Source organism: Oryx dammah, unplaced genomic scaffold (assembly GCF_014754425.2).
Source record: "Oryx dammah isolate SB20612 unplaced genomic scaffold, SCBI_Odam_1.1 HiC_scaffold_20, whole genome shotgun sequence".
In the NCBI taxonomy this organism is placed as follows: Eukaryota; Metazoa; Chordata; class Mammalia; order Artiodactyla; family Bovidae; genus Oryx; species Oryx dammah.
The window spans coordinates 63,062,769-63,076,988 of record NW_024070204.1 but is presented as its reverse complement, the minus strand read 5'-3'; the positions used below and the strand labels follow the sequence as shown (position 1 = coordinate 63,076,988).

The 14,220-nt window shown below is 44.0% G+C and overlaps 1 non-coding gene across 1 annotated transcript; it reads right to left on the bottom strand.

The window, feature by feature from the left end:
- Positions 1-11,259: 11,259 nt before the first annotated feature.
- On the bottom strand, positions 11,260-11,361 carry LOC120879735. The gene has a single exon (XR_005724880.1). It is a non-coding gene; the product is annotated as a U6 spliceosomal RNA (small nuclear RNA).
- Positions 11,362-14,220: the final 2,859 nt, after the last annotated feature.

Below are 14,220 nucleotides of genomic sequence, written 5' to 3'. Positions count from 1 at the left end.
ATCCTTTCCAGTCATGACATGAGATCTGCCTGCAGCCACGTGACTGACCCAGAGCCAGAAGATCCAGTTAAGTTGTGTGCTCAGAGTTCCTGACCCACAGAAACCCTGAGATAATAAATGTTGTTGTCTTAAACTTCTAAGTTTGGGGGGTAATCTGTTACATAGCAATAGATAACTAATACGAGTGACCTCCTGCCCTTCGATGAAGTACTAGATGGGCAGCAGGACATGAGTGGGAGGCAGAGACTGTGCCTGAGCATGACTGATGAAAGCCTTCCTGTACACCAAGCTACGCTGGTACTGTACAACCTATTAAAAAGTCTCTATTCTTTCAGTTTTAGCTTATTTTGTTCTTAGAGTATCATCTTTAAATGAGACTATTGATTCAGATAGTCTATTGCTAATTTTTAGAAGCTTTTTCTTTGCACTCTAAGGACTGCTATCTGAAAAAAATGCTAACAGAGTAACTCTGTTAGTTTGTGGTGTTACTGCACACTTAAGCATCTAAGAATCATGAGTAGTTTATAACAGATTTATATCTTTTAGAAGCTAATACCCATAGACAGGTAAGAGCTAAGAAATTTCTCATCTCTAACAAAAAATTTACATGTAAAGCAAATGACCAAAAGGAACATTTCAACTCACATGGTTATAAATGTTGCTGTGTATTATTTAGGTAGAGTCTTAGATTTTTCTTTTCTTTTCCCCATGGTAGAGAAACAGATCAAAGAAAATATTCTTAAATGTTTTTCATTCATTTTGTCAACGTATCTTTAGACAATTTATTAATGCAAGTTGTAATAGAATTTTATCATGAAAGACAGATTATAGGGCTTTTTTTTTATAGTGACTACATGACTTCTGTAGATTAAAATCAGGATGATCTAAATATTAATAGATTAATTTATGTGAAGGAAAAGTTACAAATCATTCACTTAAAAACTGGCTTTGTGCCCACATTCTAGAGGCACACTAGGGAGACTTGTAGCTGCACAGCTAATGTCTACACAGAGTGAATTTCTGAACATAATTTATGTAGATGAAGTGTGCAGAATGTTTTTATTTGTTCTACATCGCACTGTCTCACCTCTGCATGAACTTCCCAAACCCCGATCTACTCCAAATACTCTAACTCCCCTTCTCCACACTTCCCTCCAACGTGTTTGCTTTGGCAACTTTCATGTTCTTACAAACAATTCTTCCAGTGAAATCAATCACTCTTGCACCCAAAGAGAAATACTGTGGACTCAGTGCGATGACAAAATGAAACATGTTTGAAGCAAACCATGTGTTCCCGTGTGTCCGGAATTACGCTATTTGCTCAAGGAACATGTTCCTAATGTGTTTGGTTTCTGTTACCCCTTGTGATTGCAATGCTCATTGTCTTTGGAATTTATGATTTCAGAAGCAACTGCTCGGACTCACTTAACAGGACACTTTTGGAATGTGAAGCCTGGGGGATTCATCCAGCAGCATCACTCTGTTCTCCTTTCCAGGCAAGTCTGGCCCATATATGGGCACCTGGTGTTTGAGGGATTCTGGGGGGACTGGTCCTCTTTTCCATTTGAAGCCCCGGAGCCTTATCTAAATGACATGGATCTATCATGATTTGAAAGCGATTCTGTTCATCAAGACAGAGGATGAGATGGTTAGATGGCACCACTGACTCAACGGACAAGAGTCTGAGTAAGCTCCGGGAGTTGGTGATAGACAGGGAGGCCTAGAGTGCTGCAGTCCAAGGGGTCGCAAAGAGTCGGACACGACTGAGCGACTGAATTGAACCGAACTGTTCATCAGTCACATTATCAGAGAAAAAATACTTTCTGGTGATGGAGTAAGGCAATGTCATTTTCAAAAAGAACTTTCCTGCAATGCTTTCCTCAGAGGCACCCAAGGTGCTTGACCAGATTTGCCTCTCAACTTGACAGCATATTTACTTAGAAGAGAAGCACCACTGTTACCAATTCCACTTGTGTAGGCAGGAGACCCATGAGCTATTCAAGATCCCAGGCCCTGTTCTCTTTCTCCACTTGATGAATGTCCAACCCTAACCCCAGGGATTGTTACAGCAGGAGCCATTCCCAGATCCCTTGAGCATTTTAACTGGGATTTTGCACTCTTTTCCCTTGAAGCTCTTCATACGCTCCAGGTTCACTTCCTGCCTCAAGTCCAGCTACCTCCTGGGGCCCTGGGAAACTCAGTTTCATGGAAGCCTGATTTTTCCCATATATCTCATCAGTCTTAGATTTTCTTTTAAGAACAACAAATGGGATAAGTAAAATTTCCCACTAGTCTGGTGTTTAATACATTAAAAATTAAAGCTATCAATCACTCATTGCAGCAAACAATGATGCAGGCTCAGGGAAAGCACACAACTGAATCTGGTTATAAGTGATGGAGAGAGACTAGTTTTAAAAATGGAAGGGGCCAAGAATGAATACATTCTAGAGGCTGGAAATATAATTTTTCCACTCAGTAAAAAAAAAAAATGTTGATGTGCAAAATTCTAGCCTTTCTTTGAATCCCAAGGGCACTGAAATGAAATTTTATATTACCATCCTCCACAGGCATTTGTCGGGGGGGCGGGCACCGTGTGGGTAAGGATGGGCTCCTATGACAATGCACAGCTTAAGAGCTAAGGCTTGGAAGGCCAATGGATTGAGACCTAGCTCTAGCACTTATTAACCTGGTGAGTATGCTACTTAACCTCTCTAAGCCTCGATTTTGTCATTTGTAAAAGAGCACTAATAAATAATACCTACCTCACAGGTGTGTCGTGAAACCATTACATATGATGCATGCAAAGCGCTGGCACAGGAGACAGACTGAATCAGCATCAGCTGCTGTCCTCATCATATCACCAGTTATCGACATAACGTTCCAGCTGGGGGCATGGGATATAACTGATCCAAAGAATCTTATGCTAGACAAAAGTAAGTGCTTTTTCAGAGGAATAAGGGGTTTCGGAAAAGGAAGATGGACAAAGCTTCAAAGTGGGAGGCAGGCCCCGTGTGGGCGTGGTCTCCACCCTGAAGTGGGGTCTGCCACCTAGTCCTGTCCTGCTGCTTTGAACCAACAAGGTAGTGCCTCCCTGTTGGAGACTGAAAGTTTGTGTCCTTGACCGTCTGCCCCCAGTTCATATGTTCAAAGCCTCATTCCTGATGGTATTTGGAGGTGGAGCCTTTGGGACATAATTAGATTTGGATGAGATCATGAGGATGGGACCCCCGTGATGGGTTAGTGTCCTTTACAAGAGGAGGAAGAGCCTGGAGCTTCCTCCCCACGTCCTTGTGAAGACAGGGAGACGTCTACAAGCCAGAAAAGGGCCCTCACAAGAAATGAACCTGTCAGCATTTTGACCTTGGACTTCTCAGCCCCCAGAACTCTGAGATACAAATGTCTGTGTGTGAGTCATCCAGTCTGTGATATTTTGTTATTTACAGAGGCCTGAGCGAAGACACTCTCACATGGAGGTGAAGGAGTATCAAAAAACAGCTTGGGCATGGGAATGTGTCACCTTCCAGATAGGCAGTCTCCTTGGTTTATTGGACATCCAGGCATTTTATTGATGTCTTTCTCTTGACTGGCAGGAGCAAAGTATCCTCTCTTGGCTGGGGTCACTGAGTAAAGGAAATTTGAGTTTGAAATATTGAAACCTGTTCTCTTCTTTGATGCCAAAGAATTTAAGCTCCTCAGCTATGATTTTTTTTGGCTCTCTCAAACTTTTGCTTTCCTTAGTCCCTTCATCTCTGCCAACTGGTTTCAAAATAATATGAAATGTGGGCAATTTTTATTAATGCTGTCTTTCCTCTCCTTTTTTTAAAAATTCAAGGCCATTGATCTCTTTGATCAAAAGAAGTCACAAGGTCTTTTCACACTTCATGGAGACACAGATAATTCAATTTTGATCTAGCAGAGTGTTTGAACCAAAATTAGACAAGTGGCAAATGTCACTAAATCATTAAGATCTGGACACTCAATGACCAATGTAAACCAAGAAAGTGAAGGAGGTACAGGAGAGAAAGGAAGCTGTTTTAATTCTCTAGATCTCTTCAGTTGTGGCTCCCCAAATTGAGTGAAAAGCTTGAAAAAAGGGAGAAGTGGGTTCGTGGTTCCCAATGGTTCATTTCATTTCCCTTATCCCAGTATTATGTTTGCTTTTGAAAGTGACCAGATTGCATTGCCGAGTGATATTTGGCTTAGGATCTCTACAGCTTTTTAGGTATTTTATTTCTGTATGTATTTGAATTAGGCCTGTCTCATCTTGCACTTGATAAATTCTCCTTTTTTGTGATAGATAAATTTAGTTTCTGCTCCTCTGATCCAATTTCATATTTTACACATCTGCTCATTTACACATTCTGCAGGTACTCCTTGACTGTGATGCTCTGCAGGCCTCCTTTCAGAAGAACCCCTGCCCACCTTCCTCCTTTCTCAAGGCAGAGCCAAGGAGAAGTCCTTCTCGAGGAAACATTCTTTAACCCCTTGTTAAATTGTTCAAGATTAATTCATGCTACAGCAGTCCTTTCTCTTAATGACCATTACTGCTATGAATTAGGAGATTTAAATCTCTTTTTCAGTCAACATCATTTAAAAATTATTAATATCATCCAGTATTGTTGCAGGTATCTGTACAATCCTAGGATGTTTACTATGCACCATCATTTGTCCGTTTTCAAACTTGATTCAACTTAATCTTTCAAAGGGTTTCCTCTTTAGTCATCAGTGGTTTTGCAATGACTCGAATTCAAGTATGTCGTTGCTTCAGTAAATGCTTTCGAGTAGACTCAGTAACTGTACTTCAGTGAAATTAAAAATGAGTCTCGAGTATTGGGAGGAAGAACGACAGGGAGGAAGGAAAACTCAGCGCGTTGGAAGGATGTACTGAAGTAGACGTGTTGTATGAATCCAGTTGCGTTGTTAGTGTTTACGACAGAACCTCTGAGCTTGGCTTTCCTGTCTCAAGACTGGGATATTTCCCGCTATTTTCCCTTTTGTTGCTCGGATAGGAAACGGGGTGCGTTCCTCTTTTCACTCAGCCCAAACATAATACACGAAAAAAAACCAAAACAAAACATAATACACGAAGCCTCCCATGCTTTGGCGGAACATGTGGTTGTGTTTCTAAGCGCCATCTGCAGAAAGATGTCCTGGGAAAGCTTCCTCCCCAGAAAAGAGAAACGTCTCCGGAGCGAGTGATCTCCGGCGCGCAGATTCAATAAGCCCAACCGCACTTGGCTGCGTCACAAACCTAATACGGCAGCCCGTATTGTTGCTCGGGAAGTCTCCAGCCAAACCGAGTTCTTGTAAAAATAAATACTCATCAGCAAATATTTTGATTAGTTAAAAATGTTCGAAATGGCGACCCCCCCACCCCCGCGCCCCTGCACTCCCCCACGGCGCGAGCGCGGAGAAGAGGCTCCCTCGCCCCCCGCCCCGTCCCGCCCCGCCCCGCCCCGCGCCCATCCTCGCCCGCCCGGCGCTCGGCCGGCCTCCGGGGCGCACGGAGCCTAGGGCCTGCGGGGCGCGGGCGGCGGGCAGCAGGCGACCTCGGCCTCCCCGGGGCCCGCGGGCGCGGCCGGCTCCGGGCTGCCGCCACCTCGCTACACTTACTTGCCTTAAGCTCTTTATTAACTCCCCCGGAGCAGCGCGGCTGCGGCCGCGCCTCCTGCGCCCCGGTGGTCTGGCTCCTCCGCGCGGCGCACATGCTAAACAGATTAACGTGCCTTGGCTGACCCACGCTTCGCAACCCGCGGATTGGGTTTCTGCCGCTCCATGTGGAAATTAACCTATCTGTACCCGTGGTCAGCTGCGCCCGGCCGCTCCCGCGCCGCCCGGGCAATCCAAACAAACCCGGCCGCGGGCTCCCTTTGTTACTCTTGGCTCCCCTCCCCCCACTCCCGGCCAAATATTTATTGGAAAAGAGGTTCTTCTCTTTGGCCGAAGGTCGGGCACATTTCTGAGAGCTCTTTATTTGTAAATGATTTTTGGCAGGGCCAGGCACCCTTAGGAGGGGGTGGCAGGGAACCCAAACTCCATGCCTGGAGGGTTTCTGGCCCTCCGCAGGCAGGGAGGTGTTTATGTTTGCACAGGGCACCCTAGTCCTGGTCATTAAAAATACATGCACTGTCTATATTTTGCTTTTATAACAGCCCCTCTGTTTAATATGGTTGTTTGCTTTGTTCTAGGGCAAGTTTATGCCCTCATCTCCCATCCCCGCCTCCCATTCACACCCAATAAGCAAAGTGAGGCGATTCTTCTAGGCTTTTTTTTCCTACTTAGAAGAACTGAGAAGTCAAACTCGAGGCTAATGGATACCAACCCGCCTGAAGTTTAATCCAAAGCATGCGTTCATGCTAAGTCTCTCAGACTATTTGCAACCCTAGGGACAGTAGCCCGCCAGGCTCCTCTGTTTACGGGGTTCTCCAGGCAAGAATACTGGAGTGGGTTGCCATGCCCTCCTCCAGGGGATCTTCCCTACCCAGGGATCTAACCCGCGTTCCTATGTCTCCGGCATTGGCCGGTGGGTTCTTTACCGCTCGCACCACGTGGGAAGCCCAAATACAAAGCATAGCAGCATCTATCTTGGAACTGCTGCCTCTTCCACCAGTTTGCTCTCACTGAGGACTACTAATGGACCTCTGGTCTACTTGGTAAGCATTATCCTCCTTAATCCTACTATTTTATAATTACATAGGCACAGTTTAGTTTTCATTAAATATACATTGGAAGTATCTTCAGTTGGCAGGGACTCTATAGTGAATACTGCTGCCAGGACGGTGGAGATGGATCTTCATATTGCTTTCCATCTTGTTGGTCATGAAATGTCTCCATTGTTTGGGAACCACAAGTGGCTATTTTCTGGGACCATTGCCACTGGAGATTCAAACATGTTGCCTTGTCCTGTTAATCAGCCCTAGCAGTCTGATTTGACCCGCTGTGCCATCGTTCCTCACTAACATCTAGCTGAAGATCAGATTGTTGCATCAGATTGCTGGGGTGGTTTGGGCGGGTACTTGAGTGCTGTTTCTCAAGGCCTGTGGCAGCTATCCATCCTACTTGCATTTATTTTCCAGTCAGCCCTTACTGCAGTGCCCTTTGCCATCTTGGCATCAGTAAACCATGCGGGACCCTTAGGTGGCAGGGATCGAACTGTGCAATGGTTCCATCCACGTGGCAGGGCCATAATGGTCCCATAGTCAGTGAGAAGTTGGGCACTGCTGCCCCTCAGCAGCTCAGTGTTTGCCAGCCCACTGAGTGACAGGCGGACTCTGCTGATTCATTCTGTCCTTTCAAATCATGTATTTCTTGGATAGAGGGCACGTTCCTGAGGTAAAAACTTTCAGAGCTGCAAGCTTCCAGAAAAACAATCAGGAACCTACTAGCCACACATTTCAGGGGTTTCAGTCTGACGCTGAGAAGATGAACTAGAATTGGCACCAATAATATGCCCACAGCAAGGAACTCCATTGAAACTGAGCTAAAAATAAATGTGCTGAGGATGAGGGAAACGAAGGTCCCTCCTCCCCGCAATAGGCACGGCCATGAGAAACCTGCTAACCACTGAGCTTGAAAAGAAATTAGGCTTAAGGTTCAAGGCAACACAAGGCACAAGTCAGTCAAGAGCTGGAGGTTCTTTTTTCTTCTGGTTATGGATAACATCTCAGAATTCCTTCCAGCTTTGCAACTGTGCGGTTTAATCAGAGAGCATTTCTCTGCATTCCTCACAGGGCATCTGGCATCTTGATTCCTGGTAATTCCATTTTTTTTGTCTTCATCAGCACCTATACTCAATATTGTCCATATGGATCACGTGTGTGGGAACACACAAATTAGAGCAACTTTTGTCTTTTGTCGTGAAGGGCTGACAGGGTAATAAACACATGCAGCCTCCCCTCCTCCAGGAATTCCTCATCCTCCCTGTGTGGCTCTAGCCCTATGGATAATATCATTACAGGACTAAACAAATAAACAGTCGATCCGAATCAACCGGGAGGCACTGGGGACTACACAGTTCCTCTCTGCAGAGATGATACAAGTAAATTTACACTCACAGCTTGGAAGTGCTCCAGCGGCTATGAATAGCCGTTCAGTTCTGTCAGGCTAGGGAGGCGCTGGGGCACTGGGCTGACCCCCTAGCTCTGTCTTTGCTTCAATCAATGTGAGCTTTCAGGGTTCTGTTTTCCTTACTATCCTCAACTGGGAACATCAAGGACCAGTAACACTTTTTATGAACCCTGAGCTCAAAGAAGAAGCTTTTACTATAAAGTTAACATATTAAACCCAATGACATGGATGAAAGGTTAATACACTTCTGCCAGCCCAGAGCTTCCCCTTAGAAGGTGATTTCCTGCCCTCAGGCTGGCGCTGCCATCGCCTCTGCCACAGTCCCAACCAACAAGCACATGGATCCAGAAGATGGATACCTTATGCAGCATCAGCAGCAGAACAGAAACTGACTGTTCTCAGGAAAACGGTGAATGCTTATTCTCATCCTCACCTACAAATTCAATAATATCATTTTTTTTAATAGAAAAGGATCAGTTACAATGATACTGTGAATACCACATGAACTTTTATTTTCCCAAGTTGAAAAATGTAGCTTTCTTGTTTCCTATCTTTAGACATGTGTCAGCAGTTCCTGGGATGTGCAGGCAGGCCTCTTATGCCTCTTTTGGTGAGGGGATACTTTCTTTTATAACCATTACTTTTCCTGAAATGATATAATAATTTTATGTGTTTTTTTTAAAGATAGAAAAGATATATCCTAAAAGAGTGGTCCCCAACCTCTGAGAAAGAACCTGCCTGTCAATGCAGAAGGATGAGACACGGGGTTTGATCTCTAGATCAGGAAGATCTCTTGGAGGAGGGCATGGCAACCCACTCTAGTATTCTTGTGTGGAGAATCTCATGGACAGAGGAGCCTGGCTGGCTATAGTCCATAGGATTGCAAGAGTTGGATATGACTGAAGTGACTTAGCACACAACCTCCGAGATGTAATGCCTGATGATCTGAGGTGGAGCTGATGTAATAATAATAGAAATAAAATGCAGAGTAAACGTAATGTGCTTAAATCATCCCCAAACCGTTCCCAACCCAATCGATGGAGAAACTGTCTTCCATGAAACTGGTCCCTGGTGGCAAAAAGATTGAGGACTGCTGCCCTAAAACATTAGCAGTGGTGGCAAGATTACATTTTTATAAATTTATTTATATTTCCCTGCTTTTTCTCCTGTCACATTCCCCCAAATTTGGTTCAAGAAGTGAAGCTATTTTTAGAGAGAGATAAAATTAGTTTTTAACAAGGTTATTCTTTAAGCAATGTTGGTCCTCTTGAGATCCGCACGAATTTCAGTTCAGCATACTCAGCAAAGGTACCAAATTACTGTCTGGTTTATCTGTTCAAAATCTTCAGGCATTCAGAGGGTCTGCCTGCATTTATTCAGGGAGGTGAAGGTGGGCCGATGGAGGAAAGCAAATAAAACAGAGAAAGAAAGAGTCACACACACACGTATGAATAAGATAGCGTTCCTTTCAACAGGCACTTTCTGGTATTTATGACACAACTCCATCTTCTTCCAGTGCCGAGGGACTTGGGCAGGGGAGCCTGGGCTAGGTCAGCATCTGCTTTTACATCTTAAACTGTGAAGGTTCGGGGTGAACACAGAGGTGTAGCGCAGCATCTGGGGACCAACAGGAGGCTGGCCAGACTCCGAGGGCAAGGGAGGGACAGAGGTCCCCTGGTGAGAGCAGCCTCGCTTCTCGGAGGCCACCATTCTAGAGAAAACGGGTGGAGGGGCAGAGGAATGCTGAGCGATGAGGGAAACAAGTCCAGATCTGGGCATTCAGTAGTTTGAGTTCCAGGGACATCTCTGCCATGGAATGGCTGTGAGAGCCTGTGAAAGTTCCTGAACATTCTCTGGGCCTCAGCTCCCTTCTTTCAAAATGAAGAGGTTGATCTGCTGATCCCAGGTCAGTATGTCAGCTCCGGTCTCGTGGCGTGAGGACTCTTCAACATGTGGTTGAAGAGCTTTGGTGAATAGAGCTGTCTAGTCAGGAAGAGACTTTACACTTCCCTGAGAGAAAGGCCCTAAGGTGCCGCCAAAGTGGGCGGGGCAGATAACCAGAGCCCCAAAGCTTGCCATGACAACCCCAACGACTTGAAGAAAGTGCAGCCCTCAGATCCAAAACCGGGATTAAGTGGGAAGACGTTGGGTTGCTCTGATCATTTGTGTGAGGCAGAGGCTTAAATTCTCACCCAAGAGACATTACACTGAGCCCCAGGATGTGCCAGGTACTGCGTTGGGCAAGGGGGCAACAAAGAAGACTATCCTCTGCTCATAGTGGATGACTGTGGGCCACCACCCCCCAAGCCCCCACAAGTGCCTGACTGAGGAGACGAGTGCTTCTGGGTACTCTTTATTTGTTTTTACTTATTTGCTTTTGGCTGTGCTGAGTCTTTGCTGCTGCGTGGGCTCTTCTCTAGCTGCAGCGAGCGGGGGCTGCTCTTCGCTGCAGCGTGCAGGTTTCTCACTGCAGTAGCTTCTCCAGCTGTGGAGTGCAGGCTCTAGGGTGAGCAGGCTTCAGTAGCTGTGGATTCCTGGCTCTAGAGCACAGGCTCAGTAGGGGCACATGGGCTTAGTTGCTCCGTGGCATGTGGGATCTTCCTGGACTGGGGATTGAACCTGAGTCTCTTGCATTGGCAGGCGGATACTTTACCACTAAGCTACTAGAGAGGCCCCTGGTTAGTCTTTAGAAACTCTAGTTTGGTAGGGAAGAGCCAGCTCCTGGAGGTTAGAAATCAAGCTGTGGTCTGAGGCCACTTGGCAGAGATCTCCAGGGAGCAAGGAACGAAGGTGTTTCTGATAGGGCTCTAGTCCTTCCATTGCTGTTGACATTGACTCAGAGTTCTCTCTATACTCTGAAAGCCTAGTGACTATTATTGTGTCACCTATATTTTCTTTTGGTTTCCCATCATATTCAACTAAGTCATTTTTGAGTGCCAGCCTGTCTTAGCTGCATGAAGAGACACTCAAGAAAGGGGGTTTACTTGTGCCCAGGCTGAGCTGAGGAGGAACTGGGTGTTCCATGAGGCCAGGCATGGCAAAGGCAGAAGAAATATAACTCTGGAAATATCTGAGATTTGGTGATAGAGATAGAAAATAAGATTCACTTGGACAGTCATTTTTCTCACCTGGAGAAATCTTCCAGAAAAATCTCTCACTTTATACTATGTTTAATAATCTGCATTAAAATCGATATATATGGAACCCTTCACAAATCTGTAAGTCATCCTTGGGCAGGGGCATGCTAGCCTTCCCTGTATCATTCCAATTTTAGTATATTTGTTGCAGGATCAAGCCCGTAACCTACATTTGTAATCAGCCCCTCCCAAAGTTGGATTGGGTTAAATGGTCCTTAAATCGCACATTGAGAGCTGATGGGATGGATGACTGAATAGGATGGATTATTAAGGGATTCACTAAGCTTTCTTTTTCTGATACACCTTATAAAGACATTTTGCTTTATTTCATTTAAACACATAAGAGATTATTATTTGTTTAGGGGAATGTACCAGGTTGAATAGTGTTCCTCTCACATGCATGACCTTCCAAATCAGCTAGCACCTTGATCTTGGCCTTCTAGCTCTTGTAGACAGAACTGTGAGGGGAAAAAAAATGACTGTTGCTTAAGCCACACAGTTATCATATTTTGTTATAGCAGTTCAGGCAGATTAATAAAGCTGGTCCATGTGAGAACAGGAGGAGATACACAGGGAGAAAGCCATGTGATACAGCCAAGTAATACAAGGATTACCAGCGGCCACCAAGGCGGCGCTAGTGGTAAAGAACCTGTCTGCCCGGGATATAAGAGATGCAGGTTTGATCCCTGGGTCGGGAAGATCCCCCGGAGGACGGCACAGCATCCCACTCCAGTATTCTTACCTGGAGAATCCCATGGACCGAGGAGCCTGGCAGGCTACAGTCCAAAGGGTTGCAAAGAGTTGGATGTGACTGAAGCGACTTAGCATGCATGCACCAAGAAGCTAAGAAGGGAAAAGGAAGGATTCTCCCTAGAGACTTCAGGAAGCAAGGCCCATGGACACCTTGATTTTGGACTTCTAGTCTCCAGAACTGCGAGAAAATATATTTCTGTTGTTTGAAGTCACACTGTTTGTCATACTTGTTATGATAGCCCTAAGTGACTAATATAATGTTTCAGAAATAATCCTGCCATTAGAGAAGTAGATGAGCTCTCAATATAGGCATTTATTGTTTTCTAGACTTGTTTGCTTATATTTTGAAGGATACTGGTACTCAAATATTTGGAATTTTCATGACCTAGACTGGGCCCTGGTGGCTCAGTTGTTAAAGAATCTGCTTGCAATAGGGAATGGCTACCCACTCCAGTATTTTTGCCTGGAAAATTCCATGGACAGAGGAGCCTGGCAGGGTACAGTCCATCAGATTACAAAGAGTTGGATGTGACTGGTCGACTGATATGTTCACAGTGGTTTTTCACAGTTCATAACATCTTTGCCTTAAATTGTCCCCTAAAACAGAACCATACATGATCTTGAATATTTGAGACAAACAGGTGTTTGATTTTTTTTAAATAAGATTAAAGAAGAATAAATGTACTTATTTCTTATAAAAAACAGAACACTTCAAAATTTCATAATAGAAAATAAATTCATTTTGAGGTTCAGTTGTCAGTCATGAGTAGATCTGAAGTAGTCACTTTCTCCTCTTAAAATTCTAGAAGTTAACTTCAATAATAAATCTGATTTTCCATCTGTTTGAGGTGATGGTAAAAATTTGTTCAGTGAGTTTAACTACCTGAATGAAACTTCAGTAACTTGAATGTAGCAGAAAAACTCATGCAAGAAATCAAACTTATTTCAAGACATGTTAACAAAATCCTCTCTTTTTTGGTAGTTGCTTTGTAATTGTTGAATTACATGAGTAGATTTTACTTCTCAATGCTGAAAGTTCCTTGTGTTTTTTGGTGGGTACCTTAGTGAACCTAACATCTGACAAACCATTGATTTGCTAGCATTTAACTTGCAATCTCTGACTTCTCAGGGAGGTGCTATATTATGGTGTAACATGATAGAGAAGGGGCAAAGAACTTGGACTGTTGCTGGCCTATCAGTTCTTTCCATTAATAAAACACTCAACTGAGTCATTTTCTGTAACCACTTTTCCATTATAAAAAAAACTTAAATCAAAGGACATGACTGCTTTTATTGGCAAAGCAGTAGATAAATCAGAGACGTAAAAATGCAAAAAGAAGTGGATATACAGAGTGGACTTGCTGGGTGAAAGGTTTATTCTGTCAGTTTTCCTCTGGAGACACTTAGGTTTAAGGAAATGTTTGCACTGTTCTAGAGAAAAAGTTGGCTGTGTGTTTTTCTTTTGTGTTTAGGCCACTCTGGAAGTAATTCCTTTGGGCACAATTATCTAACATATGGTGCTTTAGAAAAAGACCAAAGCAGAGGTCATTTGGATGTTTTAGACAGGAAAGAAGAAATATCCATCTTGGAGAATAAAATGAAGTCAGGAAGGGCTTATGGTCAAAGCAACTTGAAAAAAGTGAGATAGACTTCAGGCAAAAAATGCAGTTCAAATTTTTTGGTTTTGCTTTGTTGTTGTTTGTTTGATTTTTGCGTGAGAATTGTACTTGTGGAGTTGACCAGAAAACCTTGATAACAGAGAATTTTTATGCTGGACAAGGCACAGAGGAGATGCAGGCCAGCTTTCAGCCTGTGTATGTGACCTGTCCAACCCCACAAGGCCCTATGTATATATGAGCTCTACCCTTTGTTTAATGTTCTACTGTTGTTCTCTTGAAATTCTTAATAATTTTTACACCCCATATTTTTACATATAAATATAGGAATATAGGAATTTTATACCCTATATTTTAATTTTGCCCTGGGACCTGCAAATTATTACATAGCTAGTTTTACAAAAGATGGTCTGTTCTAAACTTCTCTCTCTCTCTTTTTTTTTTAAGATGAGAAAATGAGGTCCAGAAAGAATAAATGACTTGCCTGGTGGAGCTGGGGATAGAACCAGTTTCTCTGGGTGAGCATTGCAAAAAGAATTAATATCTTAAGTGTCTAAACAGAGAGAAATGCTTTTCACCCTCATACTGAAAAGAAGCTTCTTCATGCACCACAAATGAGCCAAGAAAAACATTGAAAGAATCCAAAA